The sequence below is a fragment of the Halyomorpha halys genome, unplaced genomic scaffold, assembly GCF_000696795.3.
Source record: "Halyomorpha halys isolate HHAL.00 unplaced genomic scaffold, Hhal_1.1 Scaffold403.1, whole genome shotgun sequence".
Classification (NCBI taxonomy): Eukaryota; Metazoa; Arthropoda; class Insecta; order Hemiptera; family Pentatomidae; genus Halyomorpha; species Halyomorpha halys.
Genome location: NW_027116019.1, coordinates 269,247 through 279,069, shown reverse-complemented (window position 1 = coordinate 279,069; position 9,823 = coordinate 269,247). Strand labels below are relative to the sequence as shown.

General features: G+C 32.8%; 1 long non-coding RNA gene across 1 annotated transcript in view; it reads left to right on the top strand.

Annotated features, from left to right (window-relative positions):
* Window positions 1-9,823, top strand: part of LOC106682320 (uncharacterized) — a 468,677-nt gene that overhangs the window by 310,531 nt on the left and 148,323 nt on the right. The gene's annotated exons all lie outside the window — the stretch shown is intronic.

Here is a 9,823-nt window from a genome sequence, read left to right as displayed (position 1 = left end):
AAAAAAAAAAAAAAAAAAGAATGTGATTCAAAATATCTGAGCGCTAATTTTTTGTATTCATTTCTTGTATGAATACAAAGTTTTCCAGCCTTCAGTAATGAAGAAATAAATAACCTTTAAGAAATAAAGGCCATCCTTCCAACTCGGACCTACCCCACTAAGACTCCCTGGGAGAGGCGGTCCTATATTACTTTTGAAATATTTCCTTAAAACGGGAAGAGAAACGCTGTTTTCTAATTTCAGACGCGTTTTAAATATTGTTCTATTAAACTATCTTCTAATTTATTAAGTCTCCTCTTCTACGCAAATATTTCAAAAGTAATATAGGACCATTGTTTCCCGGAGGTCTTAGTGGGGCGGGTCCGGCCGGGAAAGATGTCCTTTTTTTACTTATTCATACAAGAAATAAGAAAAAAAGTAGTCCTCAGGTATTTGACTCCCATTATAAGAAAAAAAAATACATCCTTAGATGGTAAATTTTTCACTTTTTACGTTTTATGACCTTATTTCTTGTAATTATTTCGTTTTATTTGTATTTAATTAAACATTATTTGTTCTGACTTCCTATTATTATTATTATTATTATTATATAAATATTTTTCTTCTATATCATACTTCTATTATTAACTGCCGTTTGAGGGGTCACAAGTGACACCTTAGCACTTCCTGAAGCGACCCTCCAGTACAAACAATAGGATCGACAGTTAATAAACTTCTTTCCCCGCCGAGGACTCTGGGAGGAGAGAGGATGACCCTCGAAGAAGAAGAACAATATAAGAAGATATGAAGGTCCACCCCAAAGTGCCGTAGCCCCGGACCAAACCTACCACTCCACTCTAACGGAGCAGATAGATACACACACAATCAAAGCCAGACCATCTCCCCCGCAATCTCTATTGTTCATACACTCCATTCTCGTGTCTATATTGCTCCCTTCACCTCCCTCTTTCTCTATATTATATCTTTATAATGCCCCTCTGTGTCCATTCTTCTCTATTGTACCTATCTTATAGTCTGTCTTAATAAGAGCTTCAGTATAGGCTCAACTCTCGAATATATCGATCATAAAGTTAATTAAATTCGAAATGGATATAATAATAATCAAACAACACTGTGGACAAAGGAGCCATTTTTATTTATTTTTATTTTTTTTTTTTAGGAAAATTAAGTTACTGCTGCTCCTGATAGATTTTTTGAATGAGTGTCCTTCATCCAAAAAATCCATAGTAAATTAAAATAGAAGAAAACGATTTAAAGCAGCTTTTTACTGAAGTAACTTATAGTTAATTAATTGTCATTTGATTAAATTATTTTAAATTAATTAAAATTTTTTTTTAAATCTCCAATATGTTCCTAATAACATTATTTATTGTACATGTTGATAACAGGGACACCAATTTTTTTATTTTTTATTTATTGACCTTTACAACTGTATATAAAATACTATAAGCAAAATTTGAAGTAAGATCATAATGATATGATAGAGCATGTAGAGAAACTACCCAGTAGTAGAACTCTAAACAAATTTTACAATATAAGGTCACGAGGCCATTTTCTTTTCAGGCACCTCGGAGGATTGTCAGGATTGGAAGAGGAAGCAATGTTAAAAACTAGTGGGTTTTAGGGTAGGGAGGGAGTTTCTAATGGAATGAATGATATCGGGTTCGGGCTATATCGATTACATAAGGAAAAATTAGATATTTATGGATGGTTTTATTTGTAACAAAGCATTGAGTATTGAGCATTTTACGAAGGATTTTGGATTGTAAGGATTGGATACGAGAGGAATTCGAAGGTTTAGTGGAGCCCCAAAGCTCAACTCCGTATGTCCAGATGGGCCTTATTATTGTAATGAGTTGGAAGTTTAGACCGTTTGTCTAGTAAGTGCTGTAATAGTCTGAATATGCATACATTTTCCTGTTTTTTTAGTTTTGTGTAAGGATGCCAGGTTAGTTGTTTGTTCAGGTGTAGTCCAAGATAACGAACATGTTCTACAGGAGTAAGAGCCACATTATTAAAGTATACTGTAGGGCAGTCAGCAGATTTACGATGAAGAGTAAAGGCGATTTGATGGAATTTATTTTTATCCTCCAATTTCGGCACCATTCTTCGAGGGTTGTGATATGGGACTGGAGAGTTTGGGATGCAATCAAAGGGTTATTACTAACTGTGAGCACACATGTGTCATCAGCATACGTGGTAAGGATTGTGTTAGGACCGAGGATACTACCTTGAGATGAATAGGAACGGACACCAAAATAATTTGATAAACAAATGTAATGCTAATTATGATAATCATAAAGCAGTAAATAAATAAATCGAAATAATATCTAGAATATATATATAGTCAATCGGGAGATAATTGAAGATATGGAGGTAGATGTGTGTTGAAGAAACATATGAATCTTAGAAAGGATGAATTAAATGTTTATTTATTTCAATTTTATACTGATAAATTAAATTTTTTATTTAATTTCCTACTTGTATGCCAAACTCACAATTCTCTTCAAGAGGAACTGTTGAAATCTTTAGAAAATTAGAGTTAGTCAATGTATGAACTAAAGTGCCCATTTGAAAAGTTATTATAGTAATGTATTACCACAGTGAATTTTATATTTGAAATATTTGTTCTGAGCGAGAATTTATTCTAAATGTTAAGGTGCAATTGAATATTTGTAATGCATTGCAACAGGTTTTTTGACCCTTAGAAAACTACCAAAAGTTAAGGTTTAGAAAACGACCAAAAGTTAAGGTTTAGAAAACTAACAAAAGTTAATGTTTAGCAAACTACCAAAAGTTAAGGTTTAGAAAACTACCAAAAGTTTAGGTTAAGTTAAGGTTTAGCAAACTACCAAAAGTTAAGGTTAAGTAAAGGTTTAGTTAAGGTTCAACCTAAACACCTGGTGCTAAGCACAAAGGAGTATTTAAAATAATCTGCAGAGTAAAGATCTATCTTTCCTAAAATGTCACACATCACCTTCGTGCATACCTGATTCAGACAAGATCTTCCATAGCACGGAGCAGGAAGCCATTAGAGAACTCACAATGGCCGATTCTGATATGGTTCCTTCTCTTCTTTAACTCCTGTTACAACAGTTAGATTTATTTCTTGCTTATTAAAGTTTACGAAATTTATATATTCTGGTTATTTAATTTATTTATTTTCTCTTTATCACCACATAAAATTCAATTGGGTTATTCATGATATTTAGTTAATGATTTTAAAGTATATTAAATGGAAAATTTTATGTTGAATATTTCCTTCTTTTAACTTTTTAAAATGATATAAAGTACGTTCATCATATGATACGTGAGAGAAAATGTTATGGGTTGCTACTACTCTGACGTTAATGTCAATTAACACATTACCAATTACAAAAGCAACTGTCGCTGTGGAAACTTCAATCTTTATGTCAATATTTACTGTCGTGGCAATAAAGTGGTAGTTTAGATATAGCGTGAAAACGTGATCTTTCACGGTAGTGGAGCTCCCATCATTTAAGGCATGTTTAATACTAATTTTTTATTTTCATCAACATAAATATTTAATTAGTATTCGCAACCGATTTGTAGTTTGCAAGAGACTATATGTCGAAGATCTGCAATATCTGAATAAAAACACCGACAAAAAAAAAATAAAAAAGGCGATTTACAAGTCAGCGAAAACTAATCGTTGCTGACTGAATGGAGTTCAAACTTCCAAATAATTCGACCATTTGTTGGAACATAATGGACTTGTTTTGCTTTCATATTGCTTCCTCTCAAACCACGCAGGGTTTCTCACATTCAGAACTATTTTCAAAAAAAAATTTCTCTTGAGTTATTTCTCCCTCAGTTATCAAATAAATTTACAGTTATTTAATATGTCCTAAAGTTATCAAAAATAATCATGAGAGATAGTTGACCGTGGATGACTATACGAGGAGAAGATGGTGCGGTCAAAATGAAACAAAAATAAGTTGAAGTAACTTATTTAATTGTGCCAACGTTTCGGCCAGAATTTCTAGCCTTCCTCAGGGCTAAGAACTGAACAAGATAACAACCAATGAATATAGAAAATAAAGAAGAAAATATAAACAGAATGATATAAGTAAATAATTCTACAGAATGGAATTAATAAAATAAAGTGATGAAAGAAGTGGAAAATAAAATGTATATATAGGTAATTGAATAAGTAGGTAAAATAACATAATTAAGGAAATAAAATAAAAATGAAATATGAATATATTAGTTTATTAATTGTTTAAAAATTAAAATTATTGAAAGAAAAAGAAAATTGAGTGAAACAAAATATATGTAACAACTGAAATATGTAACCATAATATGAGATAAAGAGGCAAAATAAAAGTTAAGTTTAACAAAAGAAATGAATAGAAAAAAAAAATAACATATGGTGAACATAATTAATAAAGTGGGCAATAAAAAGTGAGAAAAGAATGAAAAAGAAGGTAGGGGAGGGGGGTTAAAATAAAGATAGGGGAAAAAAAGGAGAATAAAACATTAAACGAACCTATTAGCTTGAAATCAAACCGCCAAGTGGTTTCTGCGCCGCGAACAGCCAGACTCCGAATTAAAAATTTTTATCCGCTTACTTTATTTTATAAAAATTATAATTTTTCTGGATTTTTTCATAAGGTACATAGCCACCTGTGCTTAAAGGTTGATGAATTGTTTAAGAATAAAATCGACTTTGTTAAAATATAGGTAGAAAATAAATAAAAATATATCTAGAAAGTAATTTTTAGGAATAGAGAAAGCAGCAGGAGGAAATCGTATCACACTTTTAGAAATAAAAAAGTATTTTTGGAGGAAAAATCTTCATGATAGAGCTTTGTGACTTCAATCCATTGTATTTACTTTTTTTTTAAGATTTATTTATTGCTATTTACAACAACTGTACATTATAATACATTTAGTAAATCTGATCTAAGTTAAATTGAAGTGTTACAGGCGTGTAGAGAAACATAGAGAGGGCTTGAGTGGTTAGGGGGTTTATAATGGAATGAGTGATATCTGGTTCGGACTAGATCGGTTATATAGGGAACATTTAGGTCTTTATGTATGATTTTATTTGTGAAAAAGTAAGGAGCATTGAGGATTTTACGAAGGATTTTGGATTGTAAGGATTGAATACGAGAGGAATTCGACGGTTTAGTAGAGCCCCAAAGCTCAACTCCATATGTCCAGATTGGCCTTTTTAAAAAGTACTTTTCTTTTTTTTTAATTTATTATTATTATTATTTTTTAAATTTATTTTATTTTCCGCCCACTCTGTAACGTATTATTTTACTTTTTTTAAACACATTTGTCGTCACCCACTTGTAACGTTTCATCTTAAAAAAATACGTTAGAGATGACAAAGTGTTTTTTTAAGAGGAAACGTTACAAGTGGGTGACGACAAATGTGTAAAAAAAAAAAAAGTGAAATAATACGTTACAGAGTGGACGGAAAATAAAATAAATAAATTTAAAAAATAATAATAATAATAATAATAAATTAAAAAAAGTAAATACAATGGATTGTACAAAGCTACAAAGCTTGTAGACAAAGATTGTACAAGTCACAAAGCTCCAGCATGAAGATTTTTCCTCCAAAAACATTTTTTTATTTCTAAAAGTGTGATACGATTTCCTTCTGCTGCTTTCTCTATTCCTAAAAATTACTTTCCACATATATCTTTACCTATATTTTAACAAAGTCGATTTTATTCTCAAATAATTCATCAACCTTTAAGCACAGGCTATGTACCTTATGAAAAAATCCAGAAAAATTATAATTTTTATAAAATAAAATAAGCGGATAAAAAAAGAGAAAAAAACAGAAGATATAAAACATTGAGGAACCTATTACAATACTAGTATTATACTATGGGGTATTTGATACCATTTGTTGTATGTACAATTTTGGACATGCAACCGCATAAGATTAGATAAATCGAGTTGTGACAATGTGACTATAACAGAGCACATAGCACATTGCACATCGCAGATGGCCAGCCGCAGGAGACCACATCTGCATATTGATGATAGGCACTGGCATCCATCACTTGTCACGATCCCTCTTCCAGATACTGGAACGCCCAACCTTCTTGACAGTCGGCTCTATCCGGAGAACAATTGAATTTCTGACTTGTGTAGCGGAAGAAATATATGGTTATTGTTGATATTTTATTCTGTATTTATTTCTGTTTCAGATTTTTATATTGGTAATTATTTAGTGTTTATTTAAATTGGGGGGGAGAAGGAAAACTGACACGGTCAAAATAAAACGCATGTAGTCTAGAAACACCGATGCTTAAAATCCAGCCTATAACAATTATAATATTCATCATTCTTTACTCTCCGTCCTAGACCTTTACTCTCCTGTTTTACAGTATCCTTTCTAAATACTCCACTAACGCCTGTTGAACAGATTCGATACTTAGGACTCCATTTTGACAAGAGACTTACTTGGAATCCACGCACAAGACTGAAACGACAAGAAACTGCTCGTAGATTTCGATTGCTACTACACATACTTGTCAAACGCTCTGTTAAGCTGTTTCAGCTGCTGCAATGGTTAATAATTAATAGGTGTCCGTATAACAGTATAGTCCCAATAGCTATATCGCGATAGCTGACAGCACATATGGAGGAAGTAAAGCTACTGTCATAACTGATCTGTCCTGACAGTACTGTGAAACTAAATATAATGTAATAGCTGACAGTACATATTGTGGAAGTGAAGTTACTGTTATAAAAGCATTGACTAGCGTAATGAGTTTTGTCGAATTAGATCCAGTGTGATAGTGGATAGTTGGCACTGTACAGCAACGGCAGCAACTGCTATGATATAAACTGTGTGACAGTCGCTGTGTCAGATTTTTATATTGGTAGTTATTTAGCGTTTATTTAAATTGGGGGGGGGGAGGAGGAAAACCGACACGGCCAAAATAAAACGCATGTAGTCCAGAAGCTCCGATGCTTAAAATCCAGCCTATAATAATTATAATATTCATCATTCTTTACTCTCCGTCGTAAACCTCTACCCTCTTGTCCTACAGTATCCTTTCTAAATACTCCACTAACGCCTGTTGAACAGATTCGATACTTAGGACTCCATCATGTCAACAGACTTCCAATCCACACACCAGACTGAAACGACAAGAAGCTTCTCGTAGATTCCGATTGCTACAACACATACTTGAGAAACGCTCTAAACTTCCCATTCACAACAAAAAGTTAGTATACACTACGATAATCAGACCAATTTGGACGTATGGAATTGAGCTCTGGGGCTGCACCAAACCATCAAATTCCTCCCGCATCCAATTCTCACAATCCAAAGTCCTATGTAAAATCCTTGATGCTCCTTATTACGTTACAAATAAACTCATTCACAAAGACCTTAACATCCCATTCGTTGGGAAACTCCTTACCCATCCTTACCCATTAGTTTTTAATCTTTCATCCTTAACAATCCCTGATAATCTGAAAAGAAGATGGCCACGGGACCTTCTAATTTAAATTAATGCTTGAAGCACCACCAATGGGTGGTTCCTTCCCAAGATTTTCAAGTGTATATGAACCATACAACATATTTACTTATTGTATTTATTATTTGTACAGTTGTAAATCACATTGAATAAATTTAAAAAATATTCATCATTCGAGATCAGGTTATTGCCATTAGATCGCATAAGAGACATGTTTTAAAAGATGCAACAGACCCTGATAAAAGTCGATTATGCCCATATCAGTGCTGGGTGGTACAGAAAATCTCCAAAGGAACATCAATGTAGCCAAAACTTTTCATCAGGCCCTGGGGTTGAAACTTAATAGGTGAAATGACCCCATACTACAAGTACCATCCGAATAGACTCCTCCAAAAAGGTTCTCTTTAGCTCTATTAAGATGTATCAATTATTACGGACCATACTATGCGTCATAATAAACTGTATATCCTCCTAGATCTATGATCTAAGATCTAGAAATCTAAGAAAAAAGAAAGTGTAACATATTTATGGCAGGATCCCCAGCGATAATAATATAGGAAAAAACTTTGGAAATATCAGGAACAGTCTATATAATTGAAGGAATTGTTTCATTTTGAAAGCGACGTGACGTCTGGTAACGTCAGGGATAGTAAATATGTTTAACTCTTCCCAAAAGTCAAACTATTAAAACAAATGCGAGACGTTTTAATATACACAGTTTACACCTATCATGTCGGCACTTGTAAGCAGATCTGCCAGCTGATAGACAGTCTGTTGCAATGAGCTCAATCTAATGCCTTGTCAAAGTCTAAATTTTAAGAATAAGTGTTTATTTTGAGAAAAGTTAAACTGCCATCGATGAGAACGCATAATCCATGTGGTTTCGATATTTACAGCTTGCTATGCCAGCTTATTCTATAGTTTCCTCTTCGGAGGTCAGTCTGAAAGTAAATAAGATTGTTTTTTGGTTTGGTTCAGTAGTTCAACATTTAATAATTTTTCATGTATACATATAGTTGACTGTGAAAATTTAAATGTAAGATGATCAGGGTTGCGGTTAAAAAAAGAAGAAATAGTTTATAACTATTTTAATGTCCGACGTTTCGCCCCACTTTGCAGGGCTTCATCAGAGCTGTTCAAAGCGAAATTTTGGACCAATCTTTAGTAGATTGGGAGTGGGACCGAGTTCGGGATGCGACATCGATAAAAAAACATCAATGTTTTAAAACATCGATGTTAAAAAAACATCGAATAAAAAACATCGATGTTTTTGAACAACTATTTCAGAAACATAAGGTCTGTTCCAACGATCACGCATTCTACGGCCTGTCAGAAGTAGGTTTTGGAACTAAGAATCCGACATCAACAACAAAAAACATTGATATTTTTAAAATATCATTTCTTACAATACATTACCCAAAATACATCGATGTTTTTGAATATCCATTTAAAGAACATAAGGTATGTTACAACGATCACGCATTCTAAGCCCTGTCAGAAGTGGTTTTTGAAACTAAGAATCCTATATCGACTACAAAAAACATCGATGTTCTAAAATCTCGTCGGTTACAATACATTACTCAAAATACATCGATGTTTTTGAACAACTATTTCAGAAACATAAGGTCTGTTCCAACGATCCCGCGTCCTACGGCCTGTAAGAAGTGGTTTTTGAAACTAAGAATCCGACATCGACTACAAAAAACATCGATGTATTTTGAGTAATGTATTGTAAGTAACGATATTTTAAAACATCGATGTTTTTTGTAGTTGATATAGGATTCTTAGTTTCAAAAACCACTTCTGACAGGGCTTAGAATATGGTATCGTTGGAACAGACCTTATGTTTCTGTAATAGTTGTTCAAAAACATTGATGTATTCTGGTTAATGTATTGTAAGCAACATTATTTTAATATTGAACGTTGATATTTCAAAACATCGATGTTTTTTTATCAATGTTGCATTGTTTTTTGCAAAAACCACTTCCGACTGGCCGGACTATACGTCGTCATTGGAACAGACCTTGAGTTACTGAAATGGCTGTTCAAAAACATCGATGTATTTTTGGCAAAGATTTGTATGCAATGATATTTTAATATTGAGCAATGATATTCTAAAACATCGTTCTTTTTCTAGTCGTGATTTATCTCTATCTAACGCGTAGCGTGAAGGTTGGAGGCACTTTATTATTCGACCACATTGTTGATAGGAATCTATTTATACTGTAAATTTTTGGTTTTATAGTTTTTGGAAAAAAAATATTAAAAATTGAGACAAAACAACGATGTTTAGAAAACATCGGCTTAAAAACATCGATGTTTAGAAAACATCGGCTTAAAAACATCGA